This window comes from Salvelinus namaycush, unplaced genomic scaffold, assembly GCF_016432855.1.
Source record: "Salvelinus namaycush isolate Seneca unplaced genomic scaffold, SaNama_1.0 Scaffold1084, whole genome shotgun sequence".
NCBI lineage: Eukaryota > Metazoa > Chordata > Actinopteri > Salmoniformes > Salmonidae > Salvelinus > Salvelinus namaycush.
This window is the reverse complement of record NW_024057769.1, coordinates 41,382-55,660: the sequence shown is the minus strand read 5'-3', so window position 1 is coordinate 55,660 and position 14,279 is coordinate 41,382. Positions and strand designations below refer to the sequence as shown.

General features: G+C 40.1%; 1 non-coding gene and 3 pseudogenes across 1 annotated transcript; 2 read left to right on the top strand and 2 right to left on the bottom strand.

Moving 5' to 3' along the window:
• The first annotated feature begins 4,049 nt into the window (after positions 1-4,049).
• On the top strand, positions 4,050-4,168 carry LOC120035662. The gene has a single exon (XR_005474256.1). It is a non-coding gene; the product is annotated as a 5S ribosomal RNA (ribosomal RNA).
• Positions 4,169-4,866: 698 nt separating this feature from the next.
• On the top strand, positions 4,867-4,978 carry LOC120035670 (annotated as a pseudogene).
• Positions 4,979-6,235: 1,257 nt separating this feature from the next.
• Positions 6,236-6,385, bottom strand: LOC120035667 (annotated as a pseudogene).
• A 7,042-nt stretch (positions 6,386-13,427) lies between these two features.
• On the bottom strand, positions 13,428-13,580 carry LOC120035666 (annotated as a pseudogene).
• Positions 13,581-14,279: the final 699 nt, after the last annotated feature.

Below are 14,279 nucleotides of genomic sequence, written 5' to 3'. Positions count from 1 at the left end.
TGAAAAAGCTGTTGCGCAGCAACTCACTGCCTTTCTGAAGACAAACAATGTATACGAAATGCTTCAGTCTGGTTTTAGACCCCATCATAGCACTGAGACTGCACTTGTGAAGGTGGTAAATTACCTTTTAATGGCGTCAAACCGAGGCTCTGCATCTGTCCTCGTGCTACTAGACCTTAGTGCTGCCTTTGACACCATCGATCACCACATTCTTTTGGAGAGACTGGAAACCCAAATTGGTCTACACGGACAAGTTCTGGCCTGGTTTAGATCTTACCTGTCGGAAAGATATCAGTTTGTCTCTGTGAATGGTCTGTCCTCTGACAAATCAACTGTACATTTCGGTGTTCCTCAAGGTTCCGTTTTAGGACCAATATTGTTTTCACTATATATTTTACCTCTTGGGGATGTTATTCGAAAACATAATGTTAACTTTCACTGCTATGCGGATGACACACAGCTGTACATTTCAATGAAACATGGTGAAGCCCCAAAATTGCCCTCGCTAGAAGCCTGTGTTTCAGACATAAGGAAGTGGATGGCTGAAAACTTTCTACTTTTAAACTCGGACAAAACAGAGATGCTTGTTCTAGGTCCCAAGAAACAAAGAGATCTTCTGTTAAATCTGACAATTCATCTTGATGGTTGTAAAGTCGTCTCAAATAAAACTGTGAAGGACCTCGGCGTTACTCTTGACCCTGATCTCTCTTTTGACGAACATATCAAGACTGTTTCAAGGACAGCTTTTTTCCATCTACGTAACATTGCAAAAATCTGAAATTTTCTGTCCAAAAATGATGCAGAAAAATTAATCCATGCATTTGTTACTTCTAGGTTAGACTACTGCAATGCTCTACTTTCCGGCTACCCGGATAAAGCACTAAATAAACTTCAGTTAGTGCTAAATACGGCTGCTAGAATCCTGACTAGAACCAAGAAATTTGATCATATTACTCCAGTGCTAGCTTACACTTCCCTACACTGGCTTCCTGTTAAGGCAAGGGCTGATTTCAAGGTTTTACTGTTAACCTATAAAGCGTTACATGGGCTTGCTCCTACCTATCTTTCCGAGTTGGTCCTGCCGTACATACCAATACGTACGCTACGGTCACAAGACGCAGGCCTCCTAATTGTCCCTAGAATTTCTAAGCAAACAGCGGGAGGCAGGGCTTTCTCCTATAGATCTCCATTTTTATGGAACAGTCTGCCTACCCATGTGAGAGACGCAGACTCGGTCTCAACCTTTAAGTCTTTACTGAAGACTTATCTCTTCAGTAGGTCATATGATTGAGTGTAGTCTGGCCCAGGAGTGTGAAGGTGAACGGAAAGGCTCTGGAGCAACGAACCACCCTTGCTGTCTCTGCCAGGCCGGTTCCCCTCTCTCCACTGGGATTCTCTGCCTCTAACCCTATTACAGGGGCTGAGTCACTGGCTTACTGGTGCTCTTTCATGCCGTCCCTAGGAGGGGTGCGTCACTTGAGTGGGTTGAGTTACTGACGTGATCTTCCTGTCTGGGTTGGCGCCCCCCCTTGGTTTGTGCTGTGGTGGAGACCTTTGTGGGCTATACTCGGCCTTGTCTCAGGATTGTAAGTTGGTGGTTGAAGATATCCCTCTAGTGGTGCGGGGGCTGTGCTTTGGCAAAGTGGGTGGGGTTATATCCTTCCTGTTTGGCCCTGTCCGGAGGTTTCTTCGGATGGGGCCACAGTGTCTCCTGATCGCTCCTGTCTCAGCCTCCAGTATTTATGCTGCAGTAGTTTGTGTCGGGGGGCTAGGGTCAGTTGGTTATGCCTGGAGTACTTCTCCTGTCTTATCCAGTGTCCTGTGTGAATTTAAGTATGCTCTCTCTAATTCTCTCGTTCTCTCTTTCGCTCTCTCTGAGAACCTGAGCCCTAGGACCATACGTCAGGACTACCGGGCATGATGACTCCTTGCTGTCCCCAGTCCGCCTGGCCTTGCTGCTATTCCAGTTTCAACTGTTCTGCCTGCGGTTACGGAACCCCTACCTGTCCCAGACCTGCTGTTTTCAACTCTTAATGATCGGCTATGAAAAGCCAACTGAGATTTATTCCTGATTATTATTTGACCATGCTTGTCATTTATGAACATTTTGAAAATCTTGGCTCTCTCTAATTTTCTCCTTCTCTCTTTCTTTCTCTCGGAGGACCTGAGCCCTAGGACCATACGTCGGGACTACCGGCCGTGGTGACTCCTTGCTGTCCCCAGTCCGCCTGGCCTTGCTGCTATTCCAGTTTCAACTGTTATGCCTGCGGTTATGGAACCCCTACCTGTCCCAGACCTGCTGTTTTCAACTCTTAATGATCGGCTATGAAAAGCCAACTGAGATTTATTCCTGATTATTATTTGACCATGCTTGTCATTTATGAACATTTTGAAAATCTTGGCTCTCTCTAATTTTCTCCTTCTCTCTTTCTTTCTCTCGGAGGACCTGAGCCCTAGGACCATACGTCGGGACTACCGGCCGTGGTGACTCCTTGCTGTCCCCAGTCCGCCTGGCCTTGCTGCTATTCCAGTTTCAACTATTCTGCCTGCGGTTATGGAACCGCCACCTGTCCCAGACCTGTTGTTTTTCAACTCTTAATGATCGGCTATGAAAAGCCAACTGAAAATTATTCATGATCATTATTTGACCATGCTTGTCACTTATGAACATTTTTGAACATCTTGGCATAGTTCTGTTATAATCTCCACCCGGCACAGCCAGAAGAGGACTGGCCACCCCTCCGTTCCTCTCTAGGTTTCTTCCTAGGTTTTGGCCTTTCTAGGGAGTTTTTCCTAGCCACCGTGCTTCTACACCTGCATTACTAGCTGTTTGGGGTTTTAGGCTGGGTTTCTGTACAGCACTTCGAGATATTAGCTGATGTACGAAGGGCTATATAAAATAAACTTGATTGATTGATTGATTGATGTATTTGTCAGAAGTCATTGTATTTGTCCGTTTTTTCCCACAAGGCTGAAATATGTGCCCTCGATTTGAAATGTTAGCAAGGTTTGTTTGTATTTCATCCAACTATCTGTGCTAAAAAGTGATGGCTACAGTATATGTCATTTCTTCCACTTTTTGAGTGAGCCAAAGTTCAAGCTGCTTATCTAATTGGTGAGAATGCAATGTCTGTTTATCAGACTCACCTTGACTTTAATGGGAAAGTACCTTTAGTTATGTCCATAGATGGGTGTTTTAATGGGAAAGTACCTTTTAGTTATGTCTATAGATGGGTGTTTTAATGGGAAAGTACCTTTTAGTTATGTCTATAGATGGGTGTTTTAATGGGAAAGTACCTTTAGTTATGTCCATAGATGGGTGTTTTAATGGGAAAGTATCTTTAGTTGTGTCCATAGATGGGTGTTTTAATTATAAACCTTTGCTTGGCGGCAGGCTTGAGGATGACTTGAGTCAACTGACTGTGCTTATGGAGATCTTTGAAGTCAGTTGTGAAGGAGACTTTGTGGACCAATCGAAAGGTGGAAACATTTGTTTGTAGCAAAATATTGTTGGCATTTTGTCGAAACATTATTTTGCGAAATGCAGCATTGTATTTATGCCACGCTGGTACTTCAATCAAGAGATAGTTGAGAAGCCACTCTAACCCCCCCCCCCCCCCCCCCCCCCCGGTCATGATGTGTCATACACGCCCCATGCGCTTCCAATATGAAATTGTCCATACATGCGTTCCTCCTTAGCACAGAACAATGCAATACGTTTTCAACATCCAGAGCTTTTGTGTATTTATTGTGGCTAGTAGGATAGCTGCATGGGAAACTGTTGCTGATGATGTATTTGTCAGAAGTCATTGTATTTGTCCGTTTTTTCCCACAAGGCTGAAATATGTGCCCTCGCTTTGAAATGTTAGCAAGGTTTGTTTGTATTTCATCCAACTATCTGTGCTAAAAAGTGATGGCTACAGTAAATGTAATTTCTTCCACTTTTTGAGTGAGCCAAAGTTCAAGCTGCTTATCTAATTGGTGAGAATGCAATGTCTGTTTATCAGACTCACTTTGACTTTATATGGTGTACCAAGAGATGTGCCTTCGCTTACGGCCATACCAGTCTGAATACGCCCGATCTCGTCTGATCTCGGAAGCTAAGCAGGGTCGGGCCTGGTTAGTACTTGGATGGGAGACCGCCTGGGAATACCAGGTTCTGTAAGCCTTTTGTCCACTAGGGGGTGTGGCATTATTTCATCAGCAACACTGCCTTGTAGTAAGCTTTTGATGCTGAATTGACTAAATGCAGCTTCTATGGGCTAGTCTCCCCTGCCCTTTTAATACGATCAAAGTTCCTTGTGTTGTCAGGGAGCAACTGCCTTTTATTTATAAGACAATAGTGAATATTGTTACTGAATGCAGCTTGTGTGTGCTTTGTGCTCCCTCGCCCTGTTCAAATGATCAAAGGAAATAATGCTGGTGAGGAGTGGAACTGGACTGGTGTCTGATGGCCCTGTGTTTTCCATGTTGGAATTACAACCCTTCTTTTATGGAGTAAATCAAAAGCACAAGAGAATGTGAGATGTTATCGATAATAAATCAATTGGTTTCATGCATTTGTCTGTGTGTGTGTGTGTGTCTGAATGTGATTGTATTTCGTCATATCGCAAACATTTGTGATTTCAGATAGGTTAAGATATTAAAAAGTAATTGGTGATTTTTTCGACAGTGTTGCATGATGGAAATCTAGTGGTTCACTGATATAATCTAGTAAACAAAATAAACTACTTTTTCACCACTCTGTGTGCAAGTGCATTCCTAAACGGCATTTAACGCAGGTCGATGTGATATGATATTATCAGAACACAAAGTGGTTACCTTCAGCGGAAAATGTTGGCACTGGAGAGACTTGCCCTCCACTAAGCAGAAGAGATACCGTGATCAAGAAAGTGATTCACCGAGTGTGGGGCTCAGCCATTGCACTCTGGCTGTGCTGACCCCTTGCGAATGTTCCAAATTTGGGAATCTCGATTGCGCTTTACCTTGATGTCTTTGTTAATGATATGCCGTTGCTTGGCGGCAGGCTTAAGGATGACTTTAGTCAACTCACTGTGCTTATGGAGATCTTTGAAGTCAGTTGTGAAAGAGACTTTGTGGACCAATCGAAAGGTGGAAACATTTGTTTGTAGCAAAATATTGTTGGCATTTTGTCGAAACATTATGTTGCGAAATGCAGCATTGTATTTATGCCACGCTGGTACTTCAATCAGGAGATAGTTGAGAAGCCACTCTAATCCCCCCCCCCCCCCCCCCCCCCGGTCATGATGTGTCATACGCGCCCCATGCGCTTCCAATATGAAATTGTCCATACATGCGTTCCTTCTTAGCACAGAACAATGCAATACGTTTTCAACATCCAGAGCTTTTGTGTATTTATTGTGGCTAGTAGGATAGCTGCATGGGAAACTGTTGCTGATGATGTATTTGTCAGAAGTCATTGTATTTGTCCGTTTTTTCCCACAAGGCCGAAATATATGCCTACGCTTTGAAATGTATACAAGGTTTGTTTGTATTTCATCCAACTATCTGTGCTAAAAAGTGATGGCTACAGAATATGTAATTTCTTCCACTTTTTGAGTGAGCCAAAGTTCAAGCTGCTTATCTAATTGGTGAGAATGCAATGTCTGTTTATCAGACTCACTTTGACTTTATATGGTGTACCAAGAGATGTGCCTTCGCTTACGGCCATACCAGCCTGAATACGCCCAATCTCGTCTGATCTCGGAAGCTAAGCAGGCTCTGACTCTGACTTCAATGATCTGACATATTTCAGCCTTGTGGGAAAAAACGGACAAATACAATGACTTCTGACAAATACATCATCAGCAACAGTTTCCCATGCAGCTATCCTACTAGCCACAATAAATACACAAAAGCTCTGGATGTTGAAAACCTATTGCATTGTTCTGTGCTAAGGAGGAACGCATGTATGGACAATTTCATATTGGAAGCGCGTATGACACATCATGACCGGGGGGGTTAGAGTGGCTTCTCAACTATCTCTTGATTGAAGTACCAGCGTGGCATAAATACAATGCTGCATTTCGCAACATAATGTTTCGACAAAATGCCAACAATGTTTTGCTACAAACAAATGTTTCCACCTTTCGATTGGTCCACAAAGTCTCTTTCACAACTGACTTCAAAGATCTCCATAAGCACAGTCGGTTGACTCAAGTCATCCTTAAGCCTGCCGCCAAGCAACGGTTTATCATTAACAAAGAAATCAGGGTAAAGCGCAAACGACCACAACCATAAATTTTGCAATCGAGATTCCCACATTTGGAAAATTCGCAAGGGGTCAGCCCAGCCAGAGTGGAATGGCTGAGCCCCACACTGGGTGGACCAACTTCTTGATCACAGTATCTCTTCTGCTTAGTGGAGGTCAAGTCTCTCCAGTGCCAACATTTTCAGCTAACGGGAACCACTTTGTGTTCTGATAATATCATATCACATCGACCTGCGTTAAATGCCGTTTAGGAATGCACTTGCACACAGAGTGGTGAAAAAGTAGTTTATTTTGTTTACTAGATTATATCAGTGAACCACTAGATTCCCATCATGCAACACTGTCGAAAAAATCACCAATTACTTTTTAATATCTTAACCTATCTGATATCACAAATGTTTGCGATATGACGAAATACAATCACATTCAGACACACACACACACACAGACAAATGCATGAAACCAATTGATTTATTATCGATAACATCTCACATTCTCTTGTGCTTTTGATTTACTCCATAAAAGAAGGGTTGTAATTCCAACATGGGAAAACACAGGGCCATCAGACACCAGTCCAGTTCCACTCCTCACCAGCATTATTTCCTTTGATCATTTGAACAGGGCGAGGGAGCACAAAGCACACACAAGCTGCATTCAGTAACAATATTCTTATTTGTCTTGTAAATAAAAGGCAGTTGCTCCCTGACAACACAAGGAACTTTGATCGTATTAAAAGGGCAGGGGAGACTAGCCCATAGAAGCTGCATTTAGTCAATTCAGCATCAAATGCTTACTACAAGGCAGTGTTGCTGATGAAATAATGCCACACCCCCTAGTGGACAAAAGGCTTACAGCACCTGGTATTCCCAGGCGGTCTCCCATCCAAGTACTAACCAGGCCCGAGCCTGCTTAGCTTCCGAGATCAGACGAGATTGGGCGTATTTTTTTTTTTTTTTTTTTTTAATTTATAAAAAGGTTTCAATTACAATATTTTATCAAATGTACAATACAAAAAAAACGAGACTAACATAGGCAGGTGAACAATTCACCCCCTATCAAATCAAAGAACTCAAATAAATAAAATACAACAAAAACTAATAAAAGCCTAACATAAATTCCAATCTCACAAAACAGGCATGTTGAAATCAACTCCCGAACAACTATGAAAACCAATAAATTAATAAAACATACCAATACTTTCAAAAATTATAAGTGATTCTTCCACCATCCACGTTTGAAATCAACCCACTCCCCTCCACAAAAGCTTCATCAAAACATTCCTTTCCATAACAATATCTATATGCTTCTTTAACAATACTACAAAAATATCCCACACCCTTACCTTCTTCCCCTCAAAAAAAGCATAATTCCTCCTACAAAAAATAGCATACCTCAAGAAACTCAAAACAACATTCAACAAACCCACATTAACACCCTCACATTTACCAGACACGCCAAATAACACCAATTCATCCCACACATATTTTTTCAAAATATCACCCCCCCAGTTTCTATGAATCATTTCCTTTACTTTACAAAATAAATATTTTAACTCCTTACATTCCACAAACAAATGCATTAAATTTTCCGGTGACTCACCACATAAGTCACATTCTCTATTTATTTCCCTATTGATTTGATGTAAAACCACTTTTGTATATATACGATTATGCCTTATTTTAAAATCGTTACTTTCACATTCCATACTATTATATTTTACATTTAAAGTTTTCCATATCTTTTTTACGTCCAAAGTCGGAAAAATTCCTTTCCAAACTTTCTCCGCAGCTGGCCTTTTCACATTTTTCTCTACCATTATTTTATAGAATCTTTTCACTGGGATACTAGATAAATGAGCCTTCTCCTTACTGTTACCAATAAACAAATTTGGAAAGACAAATAAATCTTCCCTAACAACTTCACTATTTATTAAATCCACCCATTTACTTGGTATACTTTCTTTTATCTTCTCATACATATTTCTCACTGTTCCCCTACCCACCTCTACATCCCATTCATGGATGGTATCAAAAATAGCTTCCTCAGGAAAAAAACCTGGAATTACCTCATATGTGTAATCTTTTATTTGTCTAAGACCTGCACTCATGAATACTTCACTATATAACACCTTTTCTTTGTACTTAAGTTTCTCATTCAGAAAAACAGGATGATTCATAATTAGGTCAATATGCCCACACTCATAATACACATTAGGCAACAACTCTGCCCATGCATTTAACACTTCTTTATAAAAATCTGGTACCTTTTCACACATTTTCCTTTTAAGACCCATCAACAAACCATTATCTTCACATCCACCACTCTCATCTAAATAGACTTTGAAAAAATGTTTCCAGCCATAATCTAAGCTGTCATACAAATATTTCTTTACTATTTTTATCCTAATAGCTTTTCTTTTAACATCAAAATCTACAAGTTTTAAACCTCCATCATCATAGTCTGCTATCAATGTTTTCTGCGCAATTCTAACACCTTTACCATCCCATATAAAATTAGACACCACATTATTCAATTCATTTAGAACCCACTCTGGCATGTCTAGAACTCCCAAAACATACACAAGTTTAGATGATACCAAAGCATTTACTACAATTATTTTACCTTTTAACTTTAATTTTCTATTTTTCCAGAAATTCAAAGTTTGCTTGATTTTATTGAGGATCCCTGTCCAAGTTATATCCCTTGCCTCTTTCTCCTCTACACCAATATGTACTCCCAGCACCTTCGTAAAATCCTTAGCTACCTTAAATGGAATCTCACACTTATTTGCATTAATATCCCCAAAGAACATAATTTCCGTCTTCTCTATATTAACTTCAGCCCCCGATGCCTTACAATAGATATCTATGATTTTCATAATGCTTTCAATGCTACCTACATCCTTCACAGTAAAAGTAGTGTCATCAGCGTACTGATGTATAACACTGACACCACCACCTGGGATTCCAACACCCTCACCTCTTTGTCTCCAAGTATTAAAACAGCTAAAGGTTCCGTAGAAACACTGTACAACAGAGCTGACAAAGGACAACCCTGCCTTACTGACCTCTCTATAGGGAAAGTATCTGTTAACACTCCGTTACATTTAACACAACTTTTTGCTCCACTATACAACAAGTTAACCCAAGATACAAATTTTGGCCCAAAACCAAACCTCTCCAAAGTCTGTAGTAGAAAACTATGTTCCACTTTATCAAAAGCTTTCTTAAAATCTAAACTTAAAACTATACCACCTTCATTTTTCATTTGATTAACAACATCTCTAATTGTACAAATTACATCGGCAACATCTCTTCCGGGTATTCCGTAGGCTTGTGTTGATGTAATAATACTTCCAATCACCATTTTCATCCTATTAGCCAAAACTTTAGTCAGTATTTTATAATCTGAATTCAGAAGACTAATAGGCCTATAATTTTCTAACTTTAACCTACTGCCTCTATTTTTAAACAAGATGGTTAACATACCAATTGACATAGACTCAGGGATTTCCTTATTCTCTTCCATATACTGAAAAACCTTCAATAAAATGGGTGCCAAAATATCCACAAAAGCTTTATAGAATTCATTTGTTAAACCATCCAAAACTGGACTTTTATTTCCTTGAGTGTTCTCAATTGCTTTCTTGATTTCCACAATTGAAATATCTTCATCACACATCATTCTATCTGCCTGAGATACTTTGGCACTGATTTTCTCCAACACTTTTGCAACACACACTTTGTCCACATCATTCTTTTTATAAAGATTTCTGTAAAAGGATTCAACTGAATCTAAGATGTCAACAAAATCATTTACCTTTACACTTTTTTCATTTTCTAATTCTACAATATAACTCTTAAATTGCTTTCGTTTTTCAAGCCCCAGAAAAAAGGAAGTACATTTCTCTCCCTCCAAGGCGTACTGTGCCTTACTCCTAACAATAGCCCCTAAACATTTCTTTTTTTCATAAAACCCTAGCTCTGCATGGATTTTCAAATAGTTCACAACATCATAGTCTGGATCAGCATCAGCCTTTTCAAGTTCATGTAACATCCTATTTCTAAGCATTTTTTCTTTCTGCTTATCTAAACGGTTACGATTTTTAGAGTACCTAATACTCCTGTTTTTTACTTTAACTTTCACTTCCTCCCACCATAAACACACGTTCTCTTTTAACAGTACATTAGACATTTCATCCTCGATACATTCAACAATTTCCTTTATATAACTTTCTTCCTTTAACAGACTGGCATTTAAACACCAGACACCTCCCCCCCTCATCTCCACAGCAAAACCTATCTGAAATGACATTACTGCATGATCACTGTATGCTGTAAAATTATATGTCATCTTCTGAACCTGCTGTACCACATCTACCTTTGCTAAACATAAATCAATTCTACTTTGTTTTAGTTCATTTAACACCACCTGCCTTCTCGAAAACTCTCTTCTATTTAAATTTTCAGCCCTCCATATATCTACAAGATTTTCCTTATTCATTAATTCCCATAAAGCATTTCTAGACGAATCATGTCTGAAACTATCACATCTCGAGACATCCATTCTAGTACACTTCACGTTAAAATCTCCTACTAGTATACAGTTCTCTGAACACAGTGTTCTTAGGTTATTAAACATATCTCTCCTTTCCGCTTCAATATTCGAAGCATAAACATTAATTAGACGAAAAATGACATTTTGCACTTCAAACTCAATAACAATAATTCTTCCCTGATTATCTGCATATACCTGCTTGACATTTTTAACCACATCATTTTTTACCAAAATAGCCACTCCACATGTTTTATCACTTCCGTGACTACAAAAAATGAGCTCAGACCATTTGCTCTTAATCTCCCGCATTTTGGCGTCCGTCCAATTAGTCTCTTGAAAACACCACATGTCCGTTTCAACAGACACCAAAACCTGCTCCAATTTGTTCATATTTCTTAAACTGTTGCCATTTAGTGATGCAACTCTAATCATTGTTAATATATGCAGAAATATAGCCAAAAACAAACATGTCATTTCAAAATAGACTTTTTCTTTTTTCCAGATCCCGTCACCTCCTTAGCTTTCACTAATGATCTCTTATTTCTAGCAAACCGCTGAAAATCCTCAATATCTATTTCTTCGTCTGACTCCTGACTTGTACTTGTAAGGGGAGCAACATCCAAGCCTTTTGTAAAACATTCTTTAACAGTGCCATCAACTCCAGTGGACCCAGCCCTCTCCTTGGTTTCATTTTCACACAGGTTTAAAGCTGGTTCAGGCACCTGAGAAGCACCTTGCACCATCTCTACCTGTGTATCCAATTCACCAATCATGTGCTGCTGCTCCACCTTGTCAGCAGCAGAGACCAAGACTGCGTCTCGAGTACTGCCAGAAGGCATTACATACTCTCCAAGCATATCTATAGCTGTCTCTGGAATCACCTGCGACACACTTTCCATATCACTCTCTTCCTCCCCCTCCATAGTCTCACTCCTCTCAACCTCTTCTTCAGTAATGAGGTCCAGTGTTTGCAGAAATAAGACATCATTTTCCTTCTTACATTTACATCTGTCCTTAGGTCTGTCACACCTTCTACACATATCACCGATGTTCGAACATTCTCTGGCATAATGTCCTTGTTCACCACATTTATGACATACAAATTCTGGACATTCTTTGAGTATGTGTCCCGGTTGAATACATAGTCTACATACCTTAACTTGGTTATCGTGGATCACTCGGAAATATTCAAATCCTTCTACAGTATTGAATTTGGTTGAGTAAGGTAATGATTGCACACTGTCCGTAAACTTCACCTTACAAAATCTCGTCCCGTCCACAATGTCCGTTCCTGGCCACATCCTCCTCTTGATTGGTGTTGTTGCGTTCACATTCCATCCTTGTAATTTGTCATGTATTTCCTCATCCGTAATATATGCCGGCAGGTTCAAAAAGGACACCACAAGTTCATCATTTCCCAGTTCTTTCGCCATTATTTGACAGCTCTTTATTTTTAGCCCGTCTAGTAGTCTTTCTTTTCCTTTCGCGTGTGACATGGTTATTTCGTACTTATTTCTGTCCTTCATTCTACATCCCAATATCATTCCACATACTTCTTTTATTCCTCTCAGCAATTCCATCGTTGTTATTTTTTCTTCTCCAATAACTTCCACGTTCACCGCCAATTCTATCTCATATTTTCTTCTCCTCAAATCTTCATTCGACGCTCTTTTTTCTCCGTTGTCCATTCTCATTGTTGTTGTTATTCTTGATGTCGAAGCCATTGTATCCGTCCAATTATTTTACTTAGAATCCCCCAAACAGCTCACGCCGTTGGGGGATAAAAACGCAAATATTTACAAAGAAAATAAGCTACACTCCCCACACAAACTTCCAAACTTAAAGTATATAGACCAGCAAAACCAAAAACGATTTTCTCTCTACAAACAATCCAACACCTGCTGCTCACTCACTTCCTGAAACTTCCAAAAAGGGGCGTATTCAGGCTGGTATGGCCGTAAGCGAAGGCACATCTCTTGGTACACCATATAAAGTCAAAGTGAGTCTGATAAACAGACATTGCATTCTCACCAATTAGATAAGCAGCTTGAACTTTGGCTCACTCAAAAAGTGGAAGAAATTACATATACTGTAGCCATCACTTTTTAGCACAGATAGTTGGATGAAATACAAACAAACCTTGCTAACATTTCAAAGCGAGGGCACATATTTCAGCCTTGTGGGAAAAAACGGACAAATACAATGACTTCTGACAAATACATCATCAGCAACAGTTTCCCATGCAGCTATCCTACTAGCCACAATAAATACACAAAAGCTCTGGATGTTGAAAACCTATTGCATTGTTCTGTGCTAAGGAGGAACGCATGTATGGACAATTTCATATTGGAAGCGCATGGGTATGACACATCATGACCGGGGGGGTTAGAGTGGCTTCTCAACTATCTCTTGATTGAAGTACCAGCGTGGCATAAATACAATGCTGCATTTCGCAACATAATGTTTCGACAAAATGCCAACAATGTTTTGCTACAAACAAATGTTTCCACCTTTCGATTGGTCCACAAAGTCTCTTTCACAACTGACTTCAAAGATCTCCATAAGCACAGTCAGTTGACTCAAGTCATCCTTAAGCCTGCCGCCAAGCAACGGTTTATCATTAACAAAGAAATCAGGGTAAAGCGCAAACGACCACTACCATAAATTTTGCAATCGAGATTCCCACATTTGGAAAATTCGCAAGGGGTCAGCCCAGCCAGAGTGGAATGGCTGAGCCCCACACTGGGTGAACCAACTTCTTGATCACAGTATCTCCTTCTTGCGACAATACAACTGCTTCCTCGAATAGTGCTTGACTCCCCTCTTCATCCATAACCTCTCCACAGTTGCACTCCGCCAATCTCTTTCTGCATCCATCATGACTCCATCATCCATCATGACTTCAAAGATCTCCATAAGCACAGTCAGTTGACTCAAGTCATCCTTAAGCCTACCGCCAAGCAACAGTTTATCATTAACAAAGACATTAGGGTAAAGCGCAATAGATATTCCCACATTTAGAAAATAAGCAAGGGGTCAGCATAGCCAGAGTGCAATGGCTGAGCCCCACACCGGGTGAACCACCTTATTGATCACGGTATCTCTTCTGCTTAGTGGAGGAAAAGTCTCTCCAGTGCCAACATTTTCCGCTAACGGTAACCACTTTGTGTTCTGATAATATCATATCACATCGACCTGCGTTAAATGCCGTTTAGCAATGCACTTGCACACAGAGTAGTGAAAAAGTAGTTTATTTTGTTTACTAGATTATATCAGTGAACCACTAGATTCCCATCATGCAACACTGTCGAAAAAATCACCAATTACTTTTTAATATCTTAACCTATCTGATATCACAAATGTTTGCGATATGACGAAATACAATCACATTCAGACACACACACACACACAGACAAATGCATGAAACCAATTGATTTATTATCGATAACATCTCACATTCTCTTGTGCTTTTGATTTACTCCATAAAAGA